The 25,394-nt window shown below is 45.2% G+C and overlaps 1 long non-coding RNA gene across 1 annotated transcript; it reads left to right on the top strand.

Annotated features, from left to right (window-relative positions):
- Positions 1–6,917: 6,917 nt before the first annotated feature.
- On the top strand, positions 6,918–19,011 carry LOC144130134 (uncharacterized). The gene is made up of 3 exons (XR_013313981.1): positions 6,918–7,199; positions 14,573–14,702; positions 18,895–19,011. It is a non-coding gene; the product is annotated as an uncharacterized LOC144130134 (long non-coding RNA).
- The last annotated feature ends 6,383 nt before the right edge of the window (positions 19,012–25,394 follow it).

Genomic DNA, 25,394 nt, shown 5'->3' with positions numbered 1-25,394 from the left:
CCAAGAATTCGACACTGTACAAAATGTCAGCGATGACAACCCGCGCTGTGCATGTGGCCAAAGCTGCGATCCTCTCTTCGGGTGCAGTGCAAAGCTACAAACCAGAAAATGGCCTCACTTTCCGTAAGCGAAGGCACAGTCTCTCATCAATCACTGACATAGCAGCACCCGTGTCGACAAGCGCGGACACAGACAGACCGTCGACAGACCCCACTAGAATGTTTGTGGGAGAACGATGAGGCCTTGAACTGTTCGAAGAGCACGCAGTTCTTGCCTCTGGAACTGTGGAACTTAGTTTCCCTCGTCAGCGGACGTAGGGCGACTGCGCATAAGCGACAGTGAACGGTGACGTGAGGACGGAGATCGACGGGCCGTATACGGACGCTGGTCGGTGGAGTACGCTTGCGGAGATGGAGCAGCCCAAAGCAGCTGTGGTGTGTCGGCAGAAGGCGCAAACGCTAGAGGTGCGAGCACGCGGCGGCGATAGAGGTGGGCCACGTCGCCGGGGAAACCGCACGAAAAGAATATAAGACGATTGTCCGGTGTGTGCCAAGGGTTGGAATGTGGCAGAGGGAGGGTGAAGCGGGGCCGCCGGTGGGACCGGTGCCGGACGTAGGACAGGCTGACTGGGTGGAAACGCCACAGGTCGAGGCCGCGCAGCCACGGTGGCGTACGTCAAGGGCGCCGCCACAGGAGTGGAGGGACTATAACGTGCCGCGGCTTCGGCGTATGACAAAGCAGGGGCGGAAGGAACTTGAGGCAGGATAGGAAGAGCCTCGGCGACTTGTTCTCGGATTACGCACTGAAGCGAAGGCGCGAGAGAAGAGGCAGCGTCAGGACTCGGGTGGACGAGAGAGAGCTGACGAGCAACTTCTTCGCGAACAAACTGCTTTATCTGGGGTAACAGTGGCGACTGATCGGAGTCAGACGTCAAAGCCGCCAGAGGCTTGTTGTTATCGGAGGCCCCGACAGCGGGAACAGACGAGCCCGGCAGGCGCCACCGAACTATGTTCGACCAAAGGTACTGTCGTCGTGAGAAGAGGATTAGGAACGGCCCCTGGCGACGGCGAGCTGTGACAAAAGGCCTCTAATCCCTTCGTCTGGAGTATGGAATGCGGCGTTTCTCCCGAACTGCGCCCTCACGTGGACCGGCAGAAAGACCCGAACAAAGGCGCCGGAGCCTCCCCGCTCGCTTGCACCTGCGCGGCCAGACAAAGCGGGGGCGGACACGGTGATTCATCTTACCCTCTGGAATTCACCGGGACCGTCAGGACGCATCTTTCCCACGGAGGGGATCACCGCCTACAACGCCAACGACCTTATGCACCTGGTCAACCCGTCGGAAACCGCATTCCAGGACCTCAAGGCCCCAGGATTCCTTATCGCCTGTGCACGTGTTTGTGAGGGCGGAGCGGTCACGGGGTTAGGGCGGAGACTATGAAGAGTGTGTCTGCCCATTGGAAGCTTGAGCAGCCACCAGATTCCCTAGCTAGGGGCCTAGGGAATATCCACTGTATTTAAGCCGCAATTTGGCGGGTTTCACTGAACTTCATCTCTGACTTTTGGTCTCCCTGCTTCTGTGGTAAATATGTAAATAAACCTTCAAGTTTACCAACCCTCCTGAAGATTCCCTCCGTCGTCTGCAGAGTTCATCGTCGTGCGGTGAAGACCTCGGTCCCGATACCCAAGCATATCAGGCTCTTGGTGCGAGAGTGGAGAGCGAGTGAGAAGACGGCGCTTGCGTACTTCGTCGTAGCTCTGGCATTGGGCAAGGACGTCGACGACGGTTGCTGGATTTTTGGCCAGAAGCATCTGAAACGCGTCGTCGTCGATGCCCTTCAGGATGCGATCGATCTTGGCGCGCTCTGGCATCGAAGAATCCACACGCTTACACAGGTCCACCACACCCTCAGTGTAGCTGGTGCAATTTTCACCAAGAAGCTGAGCACGTAGGCGTTGCTCGGCGCGCAACTTGCGCACCGCAGGCCGGCCAAAGACGCCGGCGAAATTCTGTGCTGAAGGCGGACCACGATGTGACGTCAGCCTCGTGGTTGCGGTACCACAGATTCGCAACGTCCGTGAGATAGAGGATGGCGTTCAATTTGAGGGCATCGTCCCATTTGTTATGGATGCTGACCCACTAGTACGAGGCTGTCCAATCCTCGACGTCATAGTCCCCGGTACCACTGAGACAGCAGGATCGCGCTGGCGCAAAGCTCCAGCGCAGACGACGGTTGGCGGCCGGACTGGGGCTGGAATCTTTTGGAATGGTGATGACTGGAAGCGTAGGGCTTCGAAGCTGCAGCCCGTCAGCAAATCCGCTCCTCCACCAAGTGAAAGGGGGTTTGCGCACAAATAGATCAGGGGAAAGAGTTCACGACGGGCGACACGAAACGGCGAGCAGGACGGCGGGCAGCGCCGACGACCAGTCCAAAAACCAAGCGATCTCGTGCAGCGTGGCGACGCTTCGTCTTTCATCGGCGCCTCGTCTTCGTCGGCGCTTGGTCGGTGACCTGTCTATGCGGCATTAGGCGCGGTCGTCATGGTTCGCTACAATGTTATTTATAAACCTCGAATAAAAAAGATTGAAATTCTTAGACTCTGGTATATAGCCTGTATATAAACAAATAAAAATTAGGGTTTTAGTCTTTTTTCTATATATAGTCTATAGACTGTCTATATAAAGAAGGAAATTAAACGTGGAATAAACATAGGTCTATAGGCATTCTAAGACTGGCTATATAAAAAGGAAATTGGGCCGTTTTAGAGTTTTGTCTATAGATAGTCTATAGACATTCTATACAAAAGGAACTTGGGCTGTTATAGACTGTATTCTATAGATAGTCTATAGGTTAACTTTAACGAAATAAAATTAATTCTGTTATCGACTCTTCTATAGACTGTGTTCAGACTGTCTATAGAATAAATGAAATTGGGATGTTGTAGACTTCAATCTATAGATTTTCTATAGACTCTCTATAAAAAAGGAAATTGGGGTGTTATAGACTTTAGTTTATAGATTGTCTATAGCCCATCTATAGACCAAAGAAAATTAGGGCTCTTATATAGACTTTAATCTATAGGTCATCTGTAGACTTTCTATAGACAGAAGGAAATCGGGATATTATAGACTTTAATCTGTAGATGGTATATAGACTGTCTGTGGACAAAAGTCGATGTCTATAGGATGGCTATAGAGTCTATAAAAGGTCTATAGAAAGTTTATTTATCATTTTGTAAGGGATCCCGATCAAAACGCAGAACAGAATTTTTGTCGCGCTACACAATTTTGTGTCGCAAGACAAGCTGTCTTGTCGCGCCTTTTGTCGTGCGACAAGGTTCGTGTCGTGGATTCTTTCGCGCGACAAAGATGTTTGTAGTAGGTTCTGCCGCACGACAGACATCTTTCCTGTATTTTGTCGTGTGAAGAAGGTCCCTGTCGCAGCGTTTGTCGCGAACAGGTTTCTATCATAGGTACTGTTAGCGAAATGAAATGCTAATTCACATTGGCGAATCGAGTTTTCACCTCGCTTCCCACGACCTGGCTCTCTCACCTAACGAGAATTGGCTTAGAGCAGAGGCACTGCTCGAGCACCCACTTAATTACCTTCTGTTCCCACATGACAGTGCGACGAAAGTAGTGCATGCTCAAGTGTAATCCGGCTTTGAAAGGCCAGAAAGCTGTAATGCTCAAGCGACGTAACCAGTAGTGCCTACGTATCCGCACGTGCTTGCGGTGGCGGCATGTAGCCAGCCACGACAGGGCCTGCACACCAACCTTCGTCCACAAGTCGAATGGCGCTACTGAAAGTCAGTGTGCTCCTGGCTTCGGTGACGTGTTCAAGCCATGTAACATAATGTACCGCAACTACTACATGCGCAGAAAAGGCCAAGGACACATATACGCGCGTCGCGGAAAAAAATGTCGTTAATCGTCAATCGGGGAAAATTACTCGCCATCATCATCCGGCTATCACAAAGGCAGCCTCTATGTACATGCACGCACTCTGTATAAATGTTCAAAGCAACCCCGATATCATTTTTCCACGTTTAAGTTTTAAGAGCGCCTGCTCTTGCTACTTACGTTTGCCAAGGACACGTCTGTCTGCAGGGAAGGTCAAATTGGCCCAGGTAGTTACCACACTATATCACATAGCAACAGCGGGCGCGTAGAGCCTCAGTTGTCACAGATACCTTCAATTCGTTTTACATATGCCAGTATAGCGGCTATCGAAGTGGAACCCCGGGGACTCCCATTTGCATCAAATTTGGGGGCCGCCCGTTTGACGGAGAATGATCGAAGTGGTTTCATTTACTTGTCATGTTCCTGAGGATAAAATAAATATTGAGATGACGCCCAAATTATGTGTGGGATTCGCACCGACGACCTTTTCGCCCCCAACCCATGCATTCCGGGGACTTCCAGACAGCCATATGGCCTAATCGTTTGTCGCAGAGGGTTCCGCATGCAGTCAAACGATTCGTCTTGTGGTAATGCACACGTTTATACAATTCATTAACTGATATATAAGGAGGAAACATACCGGATATAGCGAAGGTGGCTGTAATAGTAGTGCAAAATCTTTTAATTAGATGGTACTGCTTGTAACTTCGAAGGAACGTTTCCGAAACGAAACGCCCTCAGATGTTTGTATTTTGGGTTCTCCACGTTTGCTGAGCACCCCGATGTAAACACTCGGAAGCTCCCGTAGCTAACGCTCTTAAGTCCAACAATTATCTAGTGTTGGCAGAGAACTTTTTTAGCGGCAGTGACGTGCTGCTTATCAAAAAATAGCAAAAGAAATACTTTACAACGTCGTTGATTGCCTTCACTGAATATTTTATGACGGTGACACGAAAATGTCGCTAAATATAGAGAACAGCGTATGCAGCATAATGTGGAATGCGGGGGCCGGCGAGTTGGAACCGATTTGAACATGGACGCCCAGAAACGTCGCGCGCATGGGGCGCTGCCTCGCGCCTTCGCTTCAATTTCTCGGCCGAACAAGAACCCGCATATTGGTCAGGTGACGTGGCGTAATACTCCGCGATGCTACGGATTGGGCAAGGAGTTCTGTGAAATGATGTCACAAGCGCGACTTTCATAAAAGGCTGTACTTGTTCGGAACTCCTCCCGCCTCCCCCGCCCCCCGTGACCAATGGGCTTAATTAACTTGCGCGAACTCTGGGACTCGCTACTGTGAACGCACATTTAATGCTCATTCAGACTTGCAAGCCGTAAAGGGCATGCGACCAGCAGTCGCTTGCGATCAGGCAGCAGCTCAACAACGCAATTGCTCACACCTGCAAGGGCGACCTGCAAGCCTCCTCGTTTGATTCTCGGTCGAAATGAGAAATAATTCTTGGGACTGACGTCAATCGCGAGCTTTCAGGAGTTTCGTCTGCTTTGACACAGTCTAACTCCTGTGCCCCGCGCTGGGTCCGCTAAAGTGCTCTGGTCTCAGTGTGACTGCGTACTTTGACAATATGAGTGAACAGGACGTCTGGCGGTTTTGATGTGCACCACGGCCATACAATTAACCGTCATGATAGCGTACGGGCGCCCTCCTCGGGGCCGGCATGCCCGCCTGGATGCTGGCCGCCAGCATCACAAAAATGCGACAGTAATGTTTGTTCAAGTCCATACTGAGCCATCGGATGGAGTATCGTTGGCCAATATCGAGTCGTTGGTAAAAGCGATAACAGCAGTACAAACAAATGTCTTCCCATAGCGCCTTTATTTGCTCCTGTCCAATAGCGGCTCTCCTGCCCTCAGCTGGCTCCACTCCTGAAGGTGTATCTGAAGGTCTACCTGAAGCATATCTTTGTTTTACTATGAGACGAGGTTCACAGTAAAACGGTGGCGAGAGCAGCTCCTCAACGCTAGCCGGTTCTGAAGTGCACTGAGCTGCTGCATCGATGTGAAAACGGCTAGGCTTAGCGACGACTAGGGCAGCCAGGGACTGCGCGTAGTTCAATGCCCGGCGCGCTGCGGGAGGCGCCGTTGCCCAAAGCTCGGCTCGCTCACTGCCGCTCGCTCACTGATTGGCTCAACAGCTTGCGACTTGCACTCGGAAGGATGGAAAATTGATCAGCGAGTGACTGGCCTGTGACTGAGCGATACTTTATGCCCACATTTGCAGTACTGGTGAACAACTTTTAACGCCCATATGCTTGGGTTATCGGCTGCGTTGCCGCGAGTCCTAATTAAGATCATCCGCGACGCCATCGTCACCGTTCGTGACGCACAGGCTGAGAACTTCAATTGCAGAACGTGCCAAAACAGTTAGTATTTATCGTAACGATACGAAATCAAAAACACCGCCTCTTCAATGCGCTAGAGGGCTCTTCCTTGTGAAGTTACACGCGATCAGGATGCGGCGAGTGCGAGCCGCTGTTGCATATTAGCTAAAGTGTGACGAAAGTATCCACGTAGTTTCGTAACGCAGTTGATATCCAAGCAATCTTCTTGTACTGGTCACAGTTTAAGCTGTTAAGTTTCATGATCTCCGGTGAGCGTGCCAGTGTCGCAAAAATAATGCATCGCAGCTGCTCTCCATCATGCCACTCGCGTTCAACATATCCACGATATTCGCCAGCTTGAGATACGGCACATTTCTTCGCTACTTTTGTCGCAACTTAGTGATTTTATCTGGCATCAAACGAAATTGCATTCCGTCAACAGCGTCGTCCGCTCTGTCGTCTGCTAGGGCATCCGGGTCACTTCAGGGGATCACAGGATCGCAGCTTCTACAAACGACATGCCAGAAAAAGTAACTGAAAGCGCTTTGATATTCATAATGTAAAAATAAATTAAAAAATAAAAGTCTTTGTTGTGAAGATAATTTAAATATTCGCGATTTAAAAACAAACTTCATTGTGTTTTCAATTTTTCAACGACACGAACGCGCAGCCGTCGGCGCCATTGCAGCGCAAACGACGCGTCGAATTTTGTATTATTTGCCTCTTTGAGGCACTCCTTGAGTGCTTCTACGGCGGACACGTGTGAAGAACTCATTCAAAAGGAAGGTGCGCAGGAGTGTGTTTTGGAACCCAACGACCAGAATTACGGCCTGTCAACATTGGCCAGTTTCAACTGGTAAACCATGAAGAAAGACAGTGCTGCGACGTCTTGTCATCTGTAAAGGCAACGAAGACTCCTGCGCGGCTTTACTAATCCTGGATGAATCGCATGACCGGTGAGTCCCGCTCTGCGTTTCTCATCTGTATTCACACGCGCTATTTGTATGTGGCTATATAGGGATGTGAGTGGAGGCAGTCCGCCTGCGGTTGCCGCAGCTATAATGCGGCGCCAAAGAAGCAGGGCCTATATCCTGCATGACAAGTGTTGTTCTCATTGTCTTTATGTGCATTTAGTACTCGCGTGCCGTAGTAAATCAAAATGGCATTAGATATCACAACAGAGTTACGCTGTTGCTTGCTAGCGCTGCAACACTCAGTGCAAAAGCATGTATTTGCACTGCGTAGAAGACGATGAGCGAGAAGTGCCGCCCGACGGAGCGCTTGCGCTAGGCCAGCTGCGATCAGACACTGCACTATTTTGCTCAGGGTTGGTACTTTTCGAATTAGTGCTTGCGCCTTAATATTCGTCATACTAAATTATTCTGAGACAGTGATCGCATGTGAAAGGCTGGTGCATATCCATCGCCTTGTCATTTGTGAACTTGTCGGTGCTTTCCCCAATGGAACAGGATTTGAGGCAGTGTTATGTCAAAGTTAGATCAGTGTTGCGTCTCCTCAGCTGTAAGCGTCGATGCCTCCTCTCCTTCTCAGTACTGCGAGCTGTCGCAGATGCAACTGCACACTTATTTAGGATTTCTACCTTTTTGCTATATCCCTCGCTTGTGAGGCCCGCATTCAAGTCGTTCGCCATTGTCGATGGTTTTTTTGTTACTTATTTTCACTTCGTTATTTATTCTTGGTTGCGTGCCATCAGCTGTGCTGCTTGCGACTCTCCAAGCTAGGAACTCTTCCCAGGCACGGGATCCTACCCACAGACCTCCTTTCACCGCACTCACCAGTGTTCTTTGGTGTCTTTTTGTTTCTCTTGCCCCTACTTGCATTGCCAGTCGACAAATTTGTGCAGTTTTCATTTGTATGCAGATTTGTTAAATGCGCTACCAATCTTTTGTGTGATGCTAACCTGTGCTGTGAGATATCAAGCTTCTTGCTAGTGAAGGCATGCTTTTTTCCATTTTCTCTTCTCCAAGGCAGACTGGTCGCAGCGTTGAATTTGATGCCTAGACATTGGTGCAATGCACTATGATAGGAATGAATGAAAACCTCGCATCTTATATTCAAATTGGTGTGCAGTATTTCAGCCAGCTCATCTGTCAGTGTGGTTATGACAGTCATTGTGACTCTTCTCAAAGAATGTATGTGGGTGCATTACATAAAATCTGTTCATTTCTTTTGTCAGGGGCTAGCTCATAGGTTTTTATTAACTTATTTTACGTCTACGTTTAGTTTTTAGAGCAGTAGACAATTTCCTCTCTTGTCATTCATGACAATGCTACAGCCACTGACAGCTGTTGCTCTGGATGTATTTATTTGCAGTTGCCAGCTGCCAGCATCTATTGGGTCATGTGTGCCTCCTGCCTTTAGCTGTGTCATCCCTCCTGAGCCGTTCATGGTAGTTATTCTTTCTCAGTGATGCATATCTTAGCTGCCTATTTAGAAAAATATTTTCAACATAGGCTTGCAGCTAGGTTTAGAAATGCATGCAAACTCTACATGCACTTCACAGCAGTACCTCAGCTTATAATTGCAGTAACTGTAGACTTGTACAAAATATAGTGGCTCATGTAGCTCCTGACGCAGCTGCTGTTAACATAAAGGTGCTTTGACATTGCACACCTGTTGCCTGTTATGCATATGTGTCCTCAAAAAGGACCTAAATGTTCATTTATCCCTTTAAAAATTTTGTGCTCTACAATGATGGTTTACCAGTATTTCTGATACAGAGACCAAATTGTCAGACAGTAATGTAACATTGCACGATGACACCAATCCCTGTATGGCATAGCATCATTGCAATGCACTGGGCAAGCTGCTGTCAGCACAGATATATTGCTGGTTTATTGCCAGAGCATATGATTATACTGCACACTTTGTACCTCTACCTTCTTAAAACTGCATCCTTGAAAAATATAAAATTAGTTGAAGGAAAGTTGAAGGAAATGTAACAGTAACTGTCTCACATTTTGGTGGACACTTGTACCGTCATGTAAGGGAGGGAGATAAAAGCGAATTAAAGATGCCGTAGCGAAGTGCTGACGCCCTTGTTAGATGCACCTCTTTAGTTAAACATACCTAGCAATTAACACATATGGTACAAAACAAGGGACTTGTACGCTCACGAGCACCCTCATGTCAGTAAAACAAAAAATGGTAATGTTCCCGTACTTTAGAGCTTTGCTCTTAAAAGCGCAGTTGACTGCTGCTAAAAGTTGAGAGCAAGAACTTGTCTCCTTTTCCTCATGTGCAGTCCGCGGTGCTGGTGCCATTTGCAATGGTGATTGAAAATGAGTCGCATGATGTGCAGCCCATTCCTGGAGTTAGTAATTTTGTCTGTCCTGTGAATCTCCTGTTAAAATTAGTGCAGCACAATGGTTCTACAGTTCATCTTAGGTAACCGTATTCTGTGCCACCTCCTACCACCCTTTTTCCTCAAATTTCCTAATCTCGTGTGGCCACCTGATTGCCACCCATTCATGCATTCACCTACTATTGGAATCCTCCCAGTGTTTTAGTGTGCTATTGCTTATATCTTCTCTGCATTACACATGTATTGCACTTCCTCTTTTTTCGATTTAGTCAAGATATCTCTGTTCCTGTTTCTTGCATAAGCAGCTGTGCTCTTGCTGATTTGATTGGAGGGGTACAAAATTTTAAGCACTAACAATTTCAATTTTTTTTACTGGTCGAAAAGAGGCACATTCTAGCAAGTTTCAATCACGTACTGAGTGCAACATAATGTTGGCCTACCTAAGAGTCACTTCAACCTTTCACCTGCATTAAGTGAAAACAAGGGGTGCAGCCTCAAATATTGGAACATCCTTGAAATCGCCTCTCAACAGTCTCTGCTTGCTAGTGATGCTGATGGGGTCCTGTCGGCTTGCTAACTGAACCTGTTGCCATAGCACCGGTCGGTCACGCACATAAAACCTCTGTGGTCACTCTTTAATTAGTGTAGCAGCACTAATGATGACCAGGTATTTAGTGGTGTGAAAGGCTTCGTAACGAGTGATGCCGACGAGACTCTGACAGTCGCCAAGCCAGGCCTTGCCAGAAAGCAGGCGAGCGAAAACTTGTCACCGGCGAGAAAACACACTGAGCATCCTCTCTCGTCTTTGTGAGCATGTCGAGAGGAAACAATAACGAAACACACTGCATGTGTTCATGTGTAAACACTGACGAGAGATAAAGACCACACCACAGTACCAGCCTCGTTCTGTGACGAGAAAGCCTAGTGAGTACGTCTGTGTGATGATGATTGTAGAAATTGAATTCTTAAGTCCTACCGTATGAAGTTTGTCATAAGTGTTTTTTTGGTGGCAGTGACCTGAAATGAATGGTTGCTTACTGTGTAGAACACATAGAGTGAACTAGATGTGACAATGCTAGATGAGGTGACCCTCTCTGTCTAGCAATGAATTGGTTTGGGAAACGCAGACTTGCGGAGAACGGCTTAGTTACATCAGATTTCGTGATCTTATTGCTGTGGTATCAGTGATGATGAATTGTATTTCATGACTGAGGATATAAATACTCAGTGCACAAACAAAGAGAGCTAAAATACTCAACAGTCTGGAAAGTGAACATTTTACGATAGGCAGTGAGGTACTGGAATTGGTAACAGAGTACATCTAGGCCAGGTCATCTGCACATCTGAGCCAGGTCGTGCACAAACGCAGAGCAATTCAGAGAAATGGTTGAGAGTAGATTTGTGTTTAAGGCCTTTGGCATGCACGCAGAAGCTATGAACAGCGCCTTGCAGTATGATCAAAATGAAAAATTTTAAACAGCGTTGCTGCTACAAATTTGTCGGGCAAAAAGCGGTACACTAAATGGTTTAAAATAGAGAATAGTGCAGTGAACCACTCAAAGACAAGTCACAGGGTTAATGCTAAGAAATGGAGGAAAGAGCTGCCTGAGTTGGCAATGAATGCGAATCAAAATTTGAGCTGAAATCTCGAATAGACATAGGCAGGACATGCATTTTTTAAAAGCTGACTGTCCTTTTGGGTAGTGGAGTGGTTGGTGGCAGCAAGGAACTCTACTCTTGTCTTCACTTTATGGAGATATTGCTTTGTGCTTTAGGTCCCAGAGCCTGTCATAGGCAGCATATACTTGTAATTAATTATCTGTGCAAATATGTGACATTGTTAGACTAGACAAACTTTAAAACCTCATCAATGCTCACTCTTTCTGTAGTGAACTTTGTAAGGCCTGTTAGTCACAAATTAGTTGCATGTCGCCCCTTCACTACAACATTCCTCATAGCCTGAGTTGCTTTTGGTTGCTAAACCCAACTTAACAAATCTGAGCATGCCACCCCAAATGGGAGCCGCGGTTATGGTACTCAGCTGCTCACCCGAAAGATGCAGGTCCAATTCCAGCTGCAGTGGTCGCATTTTGATGGAGACGAAATGCTAGAGGTGCAGGAACTCTGTGATGTTAGTACACCTAAAGATTTATTCATTTCTCTAATATATAACATAGCCTTGGCCGTTTTGTGGTGTTAAACATCATAAAACCAAGCAATTTTTGTGTCTGCATCATTTCTGAAAATTTGTTTAAATCTGTAATGATTTTCTAACATTAACAATTTTCTGCACCTCTTTTCCTTCATTTTTGCCTCTCTTATTCCCTTTCTCGCTGAGTAGCAGGTCAGTGGTTTTGAATGCCAGCTAAATATTCTGTTTTTCATTTCTTTAGAAATACACTCTCGCTTTATTGCTTTGTTAGTTGGATCTGCAGTATATTATTATGCGGAAACATGTGAAGCTTAGATCCAAGAGCTGTGGCCTGGATAGCAAGTTCTATATTCAAGGATAAACAATTTTATATTCAACCATACTTACACAACTTATTATGCTATCTACGCAGACTTCTTTTGTAATGGGCTACCCGGCACAGACGTGCTGTGGCCTGCAGCGGTAAACATCTTTTCAAGGCAAATTTCGCAGTTACATGCATAAATAGATTGGGCAAGCTCATGCACTTGTGAAGCTCATAAACTTGCATTTGTTTTCATAACCTTCGCTTTGATGCACTGACTCACTGGGATACACTGCAAATCTTCACTCCAATTAGATCTGTCTATTATAGTGAGGCATTCATGTATTCAAGTTCGGCTTGAGGAAAAGTCCACTGTGCAGAAATGAGTGCACGGCAGCTAGTCTTTATGAACTGAAGTATTTTCAGATGATTTATGTAGTTTGTTAGCTGGCAAATATAAAGCAAGAGTGGCAGTGTTTTGTAATGTCAACAGGGTATTCTTGCAAACTGCAGTATGCGTGTTATTCCTTTCTTTTCATGCAACATAAACTGTCTTCCCTTCACACTCATGTTTGGAACAAAATGCTGCACACTTCACCGTTGTAAAATTGAAGGGCATTTTGCTGCTCCACAAAATGATATCTGGCTGCAGCTGTAGTTTTGGCATAGAAAATTGGCTAGGCTATATTTACACCTATTCGTCATGATACAAGCCACTTGCACGCCACACAAACATGTTGATAGTACAATATCCAGTTTGCTGTGGAGCGTGCAATGCTAAAACGAGAATAATGGTGAAGAAAGCAGACATATATTTTGGCAGATGCATCAAGAATGCTAAATTTTTTTGGAAAAATTTTTGGGATGCTCCTCAGAACGTTAGGAGCTTTTATACTTCACTAACATCAGACCAATTATGGAGTATGCTTATGCAGTCTGGGACCCTTTCGTCAGAACCTATTGTGACATGCTGGAACGCGTTCAAAATTGTACGGCGTGGTTTGTCACTAACAAATATATTTTTAATCATCGAAGTAACAGTGTCAAGCAGGACCTGAACTTGGACTCTCTGGAGGAGCGCCGTTAACGAATAAAGTTAGAATTCCTTTACCGCATTTATTTCAAGGAAACTTCTATTAACACCGAAACTTATTTGCTGCCACCTCATTTTGTATCCAGAAGGCACAACCACGACTAGAAAATACATAAGATAAAATGCTGTACTAATGTGTTCAAACAGTTTTTCTTTCCGCATACCATCAATGAATGTTGTAAGCTGCCGCAATGTATCGTTGAATGCCGGTCCGATTCAAAGTTCCGAGCACTGTTGTCAGAATTGTGATGTGCACGCATGCTCAGCTGTTGTTTTTCTGCTTTTCCTCTTCTTGTCCTTCCCTGAACAATTGACTTATGTGAATGCACTGTTGACGCTCTTCGACATCTGCCATAGATTCTTTCCCATTCTGTAAAAAAAGTTGACACATGCTGTAGGACTGATTGTGCATGTATGTATTCCCACTGCCGTTATGCCTTCGTGGGGCTGCAGAAATGTAAATAAATAAATAACAGCTGATGATATGCTAAGGCTGCAGGATTCTAAGAGCGAGAAAAGCAGTGGGATTCCCTGAATCAGGTATAATAGTGAAATTTGACTGGTAGCAGACGGATCATGCAGCTTGTGGAGGATTGAAAAATTGGATACTTATGGAAGAGGCGACGCAAGTGCACCATCTGGGCTTGTGATTCAATGGGGAGGGTCCTCCGTTTTGGGTAAAACCTTGTTTCTGCCTACTGTTGCACCCCAGAAAGATTCTTAAAGATCAGGATCAGCCCAGTTTCTGTGCAAATATGCCTGTAAGAAAGAGTGGTTTGAAGGTGCACAAAATGAATAACTGCTGGAGTGTAGTTGATGTCACATACTTCTTTTAACAGATTTTTTTAAACAGTTCTGGTTATTTTATTTCGCTTTAATGTTTGTTGTCGGCTGCTTATAATTTTAAATTGAAAACTACATGTACTGACAGGTATTTCATTGCAATAATTATACCCATAATTATGAACCTGTGTTGGAAGGTAGGTGTGCATTTAGTATGCGTGCTTTGAAATTCAGTGATTGTTTTTGCGATGCAAAATGGAGAACAGGTCTCTGCTGTGCGTGTTTTTTGCAATAGAGTGAAAGTAACTGGAGCAGCATTTGTTTTTGTGTCACCCAGCCAAAAGTTATCCCACAGGGACACTGAGCTTCTGAATACCTATGGCTTAAAGCTCGAAGCTCTGGTTTCCCTTGCCGAGGTTTTCTGCATTAAGCAGTGCAGCACCAAGGGCTCAGAGCTCAAAAACATTTGAAACCATAGAACTATACATAGTAGTGTTGGGACCGTGCTGCAAGTCAGTGTTATTGAGGTTGCGATAAACGTGGTTAACAGTAGAAAACTAGTGTGAAAAAATAGTTGCGCTCTCAGAAAACGCTGTTTTTTTTCTTAGTCGGTCATTGAAACAAAGTAATGCATATAAAATTTATCTCGCTGATCCCTCAATTTTTTTCCAGCTAAAGATCCAGAGTTGCATGGAAGTTGTGCAAGCCAGCAAGTTACGTGTGATTTGTGCCAGGTACCTGGAGGAGGCTAGGAAATTAGTGAATGGCCAGTGGTATTCACTCAGTAAGGCAAGCTTTTTCTGTAAGTAAAGTTTTTGGCTTGACATTGCTTAGTGATGCATGCATTAAACTGACTACTCTGCACCTGCCCATGCTTCAAGAACAATGAAGTACATGAAAAAAAATTGATTGCCGCAAAAAATGGCCGCTTCTGGTATGTTTTGCCAGGAAAGTATTTGCCATTTAAAGGGCTCAGTGTGCTGTGAAAACCTTGAAAATTATTATCTCCTTGATGTGGCCTTTTGTCAAATTTCTCCTACGTCTTTGTTGGCTTTACCTTGTAGCTTGTCTCCATGAGATTGGCTGCTACCTACAGTTCGCTTTTTTGTTGCTTTTTTATTGTTGTCACATTCTTTGCGTGGCAGTGTCATGCGGTTTGGGAAGTAATCTGATCTGATTTCTGCATTGGCCCGAAGTGCAAGCTTTTGCACGTGGGGAAGGTTTACGGTGCCCCCTTGTTTGCTGTAACTGCAGTTTGCCATGAGGGTTAGTCCTTTTTCTATTGTGATGCAGTGTCATTTATTTCATGCATACATTATTGAAGTAAGCAGTATTTTTCGTAATAAATGTTCATTAGAGCTGCGGCCATTATAAGTGCGCTTGACTCTAAGATGGCTGTCTTCCTGAATTCAGTATTGTCTTAAAACCAGCCGGAAGACACAACACAGGAGAAGAGATGAGCACAAGACGAGGCTGGTCTAACAGCTCAAATTTTGTTCAAGGGAAGCGGCAAAAGAAGACCTGCAAAGATGCACGTGCATGAAACCTCAAACAGTGAGAGGGAAAAAAACAATCGAAAGGCACTGACATACTAGTAAACTATCTAAAGAAATTCGTTACAGGGAAAGTTCACCGACAATTTAGCCACGCACATGTCCTTAGCCTTACTGATGTAGTAAGCCTCAACTATATCAGGACAGATTTATCACTTTCCTAAACCACTGATGTTCTGCGGAAATCAGGCGTGCAAAGAGACAGGTCGTCCTCCGATTGCATTCACGATATTTAACGTGCAGTGTCAGCAAGAATTCGCCTTCCCCTTTATGCAGTGAAAGTGCTCTCAGCCAGGCGCACATTCAGACAGCTGCCTGTCGGCCCATAGTAGTTTCAGCTACAAGGCAGTGAAATGTAAAAAAACCCTTTTACTTTTGCAAGTGGTGAACATTTTTTATGTGCCGCTGTGCATAGCTGACGATTACCCGTAGTTGTATCAAGCCTAGTTTGTACGGTGGCACAAAGGGCTCCTTCCTCGCTTTTAGCTGTCAAGAAAACAGCAACATAATACTTTGGTGCGACTTTCTTGAGACGGTGCAAAATGCCGTGAAGGTAAGGCATAGAGGCCGCCTTTTTGTGCTGCTGAACTACGTCAGCATCATGCGAGTGGTGTTCCTTTCACTCGAGTGAGTAAAAACACACTCTTACCGGTGCGCGAGATGGTAAAGTGGGAACCCAGGTGCCATTGGCTTGAAAACCTGCTCCGAGAATGCATTCTCAACTCTGTGATGGCATGACATCCGTAAACGGTGGTGATGCATGCTATTGCCAACCCGTCCTTTACCAGCCTCGAGTGGTTCGACTCATACCTAAGACGTTTTCGCGATCTTGGGCTGTGGCGCCAACATATATCGTCGTCCGCAAAGCGCAGGTTTAAATCAACAAACTGCAAACGGTTCTGTTGAGTGAAATTCAGACGTAAAAGGTAGGCTTTGACCGCAAGACCTAAAGATTTCTAAAACATCTTGTGCCAACTTATCTGAGCCCTCCTTGTGCAAGAAAATTAGGTAGCTATCAACATAACGAAATGTTACTATGCCGAGGTCTTCCAAACAGGGCATTGATGCGGTTTCGACTCTGGACAGAAAAATGTCACGGAGGAACAGTGCGACATGAGACCGTCTGCATACGCCTGTTTTCTGATGTAAATACCGCCCTGCCAACTCACAAAAGTGGAGTGCTGTGGAGTTCTAGTTTCTTATGGCCAGCAACCTGGGCAGGCACTCTGCAGTGAGCACCGACATGGATGGCCTGCACTATTCCTTGTCACATGATACACTTCTGAGGCACGTGCAAGACTGCATCAGGGTGATTAATGAACATGCTTTTACAGACGATTGCGTGATTTTGGTTGCTAGCTTCATGGGGCTGTTGTCCTTTTATTGCAAATCCGCATTCGTCAGATGGCAGGGTGGTATTTACACCCAGGTTGTACCTTTGCTCAGCAACATTTTTTTGTCTGAAGTCAATATGGCATTACAGCCCTGTTTGGAAGACATTGGCATAGTAGCGTTTCGTTATGTTCATGACTACCTAATTTTTCTGGACCTGCAGGGCTCAGGTAAGTTGGCACAAGAGGTTTTAGGAGTCCTTAAGGCGTGCGGTTAAGGCCTGCCTCTTACATCAGAGTTGTCTAAGCAGAACTGTTAGCTGTTTCTGGATTCTGACCTGCGCTTTGTGGGCGACCATGTTTGTCGGGGCTACAGCCCAAGACCGGGGAAGGTTTTTTTAGGTACGAGTCGGGCCACTCGTGGCTGGGGAAGGATGGTGAAGAGGTATACTTGTCGCTGGTTAAGGTCAGTAAAGATGGAAACACTTGATGGGTGTGTAATCGCGTGCATGACATTAGCTTTACATTAGTCATGTCATTACTGTGCTGAGGACGCATTCTTGTAGCAGGTTTCCAAGCTAATGGCAGCTGGGTTCCCACTTGCCCATCTCACTAACCTGTCAGAGCGTGTTTTAACTCGCTCGACGGAAAGGAACACATACTCAGATGATGCTGATATACCTTACCTCCACAGTATTTCACACAGTCTCAGGAAAGTTGCAGCAAAGCATAATGTTGCTGTTGTCTTAACAGCGAAGTGCAAGACAGGAGGCCTTTGCACTGTCATTAAAAAAAGGCTTGATAAAATTATGGGTAATAGTCCACAATGGACAGTGCCACATAAAAAAGGTTCACCACTTGCAAAAGTAATGGAGTTTATTGCATTCCACTGCCTTATGGCTGCAACTCCTATGGGCAGACAGGCAGATATCTGAATTTGCACTTTACTGAGCACTTTCACTCTATAGGGGGAAAGCAAATTCTAATCTTGCACTGCATGCTTAGTGTTGTGAATGCAAATCTAAGGATGACCTGTCTCTTTGCATGCCTAATTTCCACGACACATTAGTGGTTTGCGGAAGGCAGAAATCTGTCGGTAGATAGTTGAGGCTCACTACATCCGTAAGGCTAAGGACACATGTGGCTAAGTGGCTGGTAAACCTTCACCGTAAGGAATTTGATTTTTAGGTGATTCATTAGTATGCCAGTGACTTTTGATTGCTTTTGATTGCATTTCTCCCTTTTACTGCTTTGGGGTGTTGTGTACACGTATCTCTTCGCGGGTCTTCTTTTGCGGCTTTCATCAATGAAATTTTTGTTAGTCAAGCCCCTTCTTGAGCTCATGTCTTCTCGTGTGTTGTGTCTCCTGGCTGGTTTTAAGGTGAGTCGGTACCAACTCGCCCAGTTGTGAGCCTTGTTCAGTATTACAACATTTTAAATAAAGTGAGAACTTTACCAGGCTATGTTGCCGGGGTTCGTGTCCGCAGCATTTCTGGGCAACTCATAAGATATAGTGTCATATGAGTGGTAGTAACTTGAAGAGGATGATGTAAGAATGCTGGTCGGAAAAAAATGTTCATAATCGGGTAATTAATTACAGCAGAAAATGTCCAAAAAGTCGCCGGGCCAGAGCAAAAGTGCCGTGAAGTTTGAAAACGCCGAAAGTAGGCAGAGCTGCAGCGTAGCGCCAAATTTAAAAAACTGGAAGTATGGACAAATGCAAAGTTTGGCGCCAAGTTTGAAAACTCGAAATGGGCAATCACGTCACCAGTGATAAGTGACCAATACAAGACAAGGGGATAGAAAAAATTATGATAAATTAGAGGCAATTTGGTAATTAATGAGAAGCGAAAGGCAATGAACGGTTAATTAGACTGGGCGGGTATATAGTAAGTGGGCGGGAATGATGCATGGCGGAAATTTTGAAAACTCGAAATGGTTGCTGGGATGAAATGAGGGTAAAATAAAAGTTAATTGATATTCCAATCAAGTGAACGAGAAAACAACCATGGCGCCAAATTTGAAAGGCGACAGTGTCGAGGAAGCGTCAATGCTTTCACATTCTCTTTGTGCCGGTAGCTGCGGTGATCTCCATTTTCTCTGTTTTCAGCCGACACAGACCACTTTTCTTGTCTCATGGGCGATGTATCTAGGAACCTGCGGCCAGGACAACGCTGGACAGCGTGCATCAGCAAGCTCGAAAAAAGCATATAACAGTAAATTAAAATTGATCATTTGCATTTCTATTCGAGTGGTTTTGTACATGAATCACTATTGAATGTACAAAGCTTGTGTTAATTGACAGGCGATCATTAACAAGCTGTGCATTTTTGTGCATTGACTACTCCAAAATGCACAAATCCTGTGTTAATTCACAGGCGACGCAGTAACGACTGCGACACAGTGTACAAGCTCTACACAAGACAGACTATAGAAGACAAGACAGACTACAAAAATCAAGACAGACTACACAAGACATGCCCAAAATATGGCAAGACTACCGAAATTTTCTGTCTTAGAATCCTGTAGTGTGTTTTGACTGGGATCATTTCACTCCAAGAAGGAACCGTGCATACAGGCCTGGTGTGGAAAGTTTATTTCGAGACATTTGCACGTTTTAGGTAATTTTAATAATTATGCTACAGTATTTTAGACCTAAACCTTGTGAATGTTTACCTCTCAGTAGTAAGACCACTTTATTGAACAATATGAATTTGTTCTGGCTCTCACGGCGCTGGAACAGCCACTCGTAGTAGTAAATTTGGTTTGTCATGTTAGTTGTAAAGGAGTAAATGGCTTTATAGCAAGCACGGCCATATATACCGCAGCCGTGGCCTAGTGGGTTGGGCGCCCGTCTCGGCGGCGGGAGGTGGTCGGTTCGAAACCCACCGCCGGACACCCACCAGTAAAAATGGGTACAAGCATCCCCCGGCCTGGCGCCCGGCTTTCATTAGGGGATGTTCGCTTGGGAGAAGCTCCGTAAACCCCGCTGCGCCCCTCGCGGGCGAAGCCCCAGTGTTGGACAACCTCGGTGCCTGCTAAAGGTGGTGTCACGGCCAACGTGGCTAGAACCTTGATCACCTGCGGCAGCAGCGTCCTTTCCTCTGAAGTGTCGCTACGAAATGATGCCGTTATTGTTGCCATAGGTGCATTGTAGCAAAGGTTACAGTAGTCTAATTCCCGAGTTGCGTTTTTGCCAGTTGGATGGTTTTGGACTGGGCACTGAGCCTTACGGGGCTTTTTTCTATTTCTTATCGTTGACAATAACAATTTTGGTGCCGCTGTATTTTATTTTTGTGCGCTGATGCTGCAATACTCAAGCAGCATATTTTCATTTTGAAATTAAAATAGTGATGACAGAAAGTTAAAAATATTCACTCTAAATGTCAGTCCTATTTCTTACCTATGAATCGCTTTCAGACGAATAAAAGTAGCATCACGGCATGGAGCTTGTTCTTTTGAGTTTTGCAAGGTGGAATTGCCAAAAGGCACCGTAAGAGATGTCATTTAGTTTATTATTCAAATATTAATATTACTATTATAATAATATATCATTATAAAAGACAGACTTAATTGAAGAGACATGGGATAGGCCTTTGCCCTGCAGTGGTGTAATAAGGCTGATGATGATGATGATGATGAATACTACATAAACCATTGTAGCTATCAAAATCCCATATATAGTTTTGATGTCGACGCAAAAAAACTCACCAGGTCTGATGACTTACTAAGTTTGGACCAAAATTAAAAAGAAAATTTCACGAACTGCATTCGCCTTGAATCATTATTTGTTGCAGTGTGTGATGTATGATACAGCGTCAGCCCGGTTAGGATGTCCTTCGTTAGAAGTAAGAACAGAGCTAAAGAGAACAAGGTCTTCTCTGCACTGTTCACTAAATGCAATGCGTCATTTTATAAGTAAATGAAATTTCGATTAGTCTCAAAAATTCCTTCTCTAAAACGCCTTTGATAAATGTTAAGGCACTGGAAAGCCAATTCCATGGTTTAGCTTCAATTCATTGTGTAGTTGGAGCCCTGGCCCACTTAGTTGTGAAGAAGCCCTTAAATTTTCCCAGCTGATATTTTTTCAGCTCTCATGGACATTCTACAACGGCGCAACCAATCCAAAACGAACAACGTTACTCCCGATGCTCTCTTCACTCCAGAAAACCTGAATGGTTTCGTTGCCTTGCTCAGGCGAATAGCCGACGCTACGAACACTGTGCAGGCCCAAAAAGTAACGTCGGCTTTGTGCATTGTGACTGCTTTTAGAACCTTGTTGAGACTGCTGAAACAAAGGGCCGAACATCAGAAGTTTTTTGCGTGTTTTTTCCGTAATGTGCTCTTACCGCGTGTAAAAAAAATCGAAGCCTAAAACCAAACTGTCGCTACAACCGGAATAGCACTTATGTTACTACATTGTGTGACCGCCTACGGCATTGCGACGACAATCAAGCTTTGTAATCAGCCGATAGCTTGGCGGCACCAGTAGTTTTGTCGTGGCCATTCGCAACTCTATCTAACGGCGTCAGTGCGAGTTTCGCTTTTCTTTCCTTGACGTTTGTGTTTGTAATCATTGTCGTTTCAGGCTAGCTTCCTCAAATATATTTTGCAGACTTATTTAGCAGCTCCAATCCCCAAAAATTTCTTTCAGATTAAGTGCAACAAGTGGCACGTATGGTACACAGAATGTGAGCTAAGTTTTTCAATGATCGGTGATACAGGAAGTAATGTGTAGTTACTCGTTTCACCATAGAGTCGATCGTACATCTCTCTCTGTAACACCGAACGGCCCTGAGAGTAAATGAATGAAATGAAACACAGCGGTTTTTTTTTTGGCTTTAACATGCTGCCTGTTGTCATAACGAAGTACCATGAATGTATTTCCATGGCGGCTATACTCGTAGGTTAGAGGGAAGAAATTCTGAGTATTCGTTTATTGATCACTCCCTACTTTTGTGCGACAATTGCAGTTTTTTCTTCTTTCTAATTGGTTGTCTATGATATCCAAAGGTAATTCTCAAATTTCTTGCAGAAACAACGAAAATATTTTTAATTTTGGCTAAGAAGTTCCTTCTCATTTTGCTTAGGACAGTATATGTTTATGAATTTAGCCTACCGAGGAATTGAAGCGAACAAGATAGAAGATTTCCAGTCCTTCGCCGGGAGCTGCTCATTCAATTGAAGGCGCCTTTCTCTTCCATTGTGCAAAAAACGCCATTCATATTCGCTGCTGTCCTCCACCCGATGATCAAAACGCGAATATTGAATGAAAAGTTATTTCTAGTGGTGAACTAGGATTCCTGTGCTGTACGCCTTCACTACCAAAAAGCATATTTATCCATGAAGTGACGGGGGCCACACTCTCAATGCCTGCGGAGACGGAAGGTAGACACCGCCTTAATGAAAATTGCATTTTTATGTTCAGCACATGCAAAGTCCTGCCTATCACAGGGCGCGAAAGCAATAATAGGTTAATGCTTCTTTCAGGGCTCCATATTATTGGTCTTTGATCCTCTGACACATACAGACAGCTGCGAAGAGCTCGCCACCTTGCACCGTCTATGCACTTCCTCAAATTGGTGTTTATACCAAGTAGAATTGCTCGTTTCACCAGAATTTCGTTACACGGTTCCTATTTTCTGCAAATGGACTGAAAAAATTCACAAGTTTCAGCTCCTTACTACCTACTTATCGCGTACATCTAACGCTGTAAATCTGTATTTATAAATTGAATATTGACCACATAGAAGCTAGAAGAAGCAGGAAAAGTCCCGACGAGATAGACAGTGCCTTGTCCTTGAAATTTTTTTTTACGCATTCTTGTGCTCATTCTACTAGAATGAGGCAGTATTATTTATGCAACTGGTCGGCGCTTCTGATCATACCTCCGTGCACCTAAACAGCGACATTCGTGGTCCTGCGGTTGCTTGTGCGACAGAAATTTGTTTTCGTCTTGTTTATTTCTCGTATGTCCTACTTTATGCCAACGGAATTCTTTAAAAAAAGCTGGAAACACTGCGCAATCTTTATTCAGGCTTCAAGGCGGCCCTTGGAGTCAATATTTGACAAAAAAATAAGCGCGGCGCCTCTTGCAAAATCGGTCTTTTGGGCTGAAAAATTAGCATGCGCAATTCCCCATTGTACACAGCTGCTTAGAATGCATATATCCATTCTGCGTCATGAATATGGCCCTGAATCGATTTGCTTTCTTTCATTTAAAAATTGTGCGCAATAATTTGATGTGTTCTGTACAGCGCACACCTAATAGGTGCTGTGAAATCTTACCAGCTCCAGTTGAGGTCGGGGTAACACTTATGGTCAAATTTCTCTGTTCTCTACAGGAAGCGAGGCTTCTCAATCATTACCGAAACGTAGGCACAGCAGCTCGGCGTACGAGTTCTTCGAAGACCAGCTCGGAGGCGACAATTCTTCGTAGGAAGAAAGCCAAGAGAGCGAGACCGATCTGTGATTAAGACGAACCGATCTGTGATTAAGACGCCCTGATGTATTGGATACCAACAAAAATGTCTCATTCTAAGTCGTCTGGCTAAGAAGTTCTTGCCAATACCAGCAGCATCTTCCGTCGATAGTGAAACACTTCTCCCCAGCCGGCGATATTCAAAAGGCGCGGAGGTCCGAGGCTGAAAACTGACAGGTTGGCTCAGCTGCTTTTGCACAGAGAGAGCCGACTCAGGAACAGCACCAGATAATGAACGATGCGGCTCACTGCTACTCACTGTGCAGATAACCAATAAAGGTTTTCAGAAATATAAAAAGAACCCCTTATATGTCTTTCCCCTACATAAATCTAAGTGCTGGCTGTTACATTCCACAAGAGCTCTGCCAAGGCGTTTTTATTACTTGTACAGTTCATTCAAGCCAATCTCACTCAGCTGAACGGTTAGCCAAACTCGTCTGTGCTACGCTGGGACGAACACACTACATAAATAATTTTCCATTACCGGTTATTAAGCCAACAATCCATTCCAACCTTGCATTGGAGCTGTAGAACACTTACAGTGCGCTTTCTGGTACAGGCCGCTAAGTCCTTGCAGCTGCAAAATGTTGTCATGCACTGCCACTAAGGCCTCGCACTCGAAGCACACACTTTCGCAGGCGAGCATGAAATTATGAAGAAGGTGAGCAATTTGCCATGAGCTCTATGTGGCGTGTTCTTGCTCAGGCGCGATGAAATACGCTCAATCCTATGCAGTCAAGCCGGCTGAGTCAGATAAAATTTGAAACCTTTTGAAGGTGAACGTAGCAGGCTCGAGTGCCGCGAGAAGGTATGGTAGATTTGTTCTTACACGCACTAGCGGAGGTTTTCGGCGCATCCGCATTGGCAGGTGCTGGGCTAGGCGGAGCGTGCACCTGCTTCTGTGAGTGCACAATTAGCCACCAAAAATCCGATATACGTCTGCACTAGTGCGTCTTGAATATGCTAAATATTTCCATTTTCGCTAGACTTGCCTTACAGCAAGGCAGAGGTGCAAAGTGTGGTGGGTAGCTGCCACGGTGGCTCAGTGGCTATGGCGCTTGGCTGCTGACCCGAAAGAAGCGGGTTCGACGCCGGCCGCGGCGGTCGTATTTTGATGGACGCAAAATTCTAGAGGCCCGTGCGCTGTGCGATGTCAGTGCACGGTAAAGAGGCACAGGTTGTCAAAATTTCCAGAGACCTTCGCCACGCGTCCCTCGTTGCCCGGGTCGCTTTGGGACGTTAAACCGCCATAAACCAAAGTATGGCGGGCAAAGTCAACCACTGTAGTCTTACCAAGGAAATAAAGCAGCAGCTTAAATACCTTGGTCTGAATCATCTCTTGCTCCAGCTAGCATTGTACGAGGAGCTAAAAAACAAAAAGCTGTAGTGCTCTCCAAATAACAAGAACATTTGTTGGTTTACTTCCGTTCCTGATGAGACCAGTGACCACGTGTTTGAGCTCGTGATTTTATGAGTCAAATTGCTTGCAGGCATGATCTGGAATCGATACTCAGCGTTGGGGTAATGTGTAGACATGCAAGCAAAAAATCACGGGCGGTTTAGCTTGAGGTTGACCACTAATTATCGTGCGCTACTAACACTAGCACTAGTTTTCGATGGTTTATCTTGACTTTATATGCTTTTGCTTGAAATGAACAGGTTTACCTTGCTTGATATATGAGCTAAGATACGTGATATTGCTTCATTATACACTTATACTGTGGTAGAATTGGGGATTATTTACATTCAGAAGACCCTAGGAGTCCTCTTTTTCTCCTGGCGCAGTTCTGCAGCGGTTAAGCTACACGCTACTGCCCGGCGTTGGCAGCAGCTATTATCGGCGGGTTTTGTGAAACGCAAGTTGTTGTTCCTGAGGAATCTCTCGAGACTAATCATTACTTGAACTGCCACGGTAGGCAGTTTGCTCACAGTCCGATGGGCAGGTAGTAATGACGTCAAAACCTCACGTGACCCAGATGGCCCACGTGTAAGGAGCAGGCTTGAGAAAGACAACAGCTTTCGGCGGACTAGAAGCCCTAGCACTAGGGCACTAAAATGACAGCCACCGAAATTTTTCACTTGACACTCGCGGAGTTAATGATTAACATAATTGAGCCCAAATGGTGTAT

Source organism: Amblyomma americanum, chromosome 4 (genome assembly GCF_052857255.1).
Source record: "Amblyomma americanum isolate KBUSLIRL-KWMA chromosome 4, ASM5285725v1, whole genome shotgun sequence".
Classification (NCBI taxonomy): domain Eukaryota; kingdom Metazoa; phylum Arthropoda; class Arachnida; order Ixodida; family Ixodidae; genus Amblyomma; species Amblyomma americanum.
This window is presented reverse-complemented; position numbering and strand designations above follow the sequence as displayed.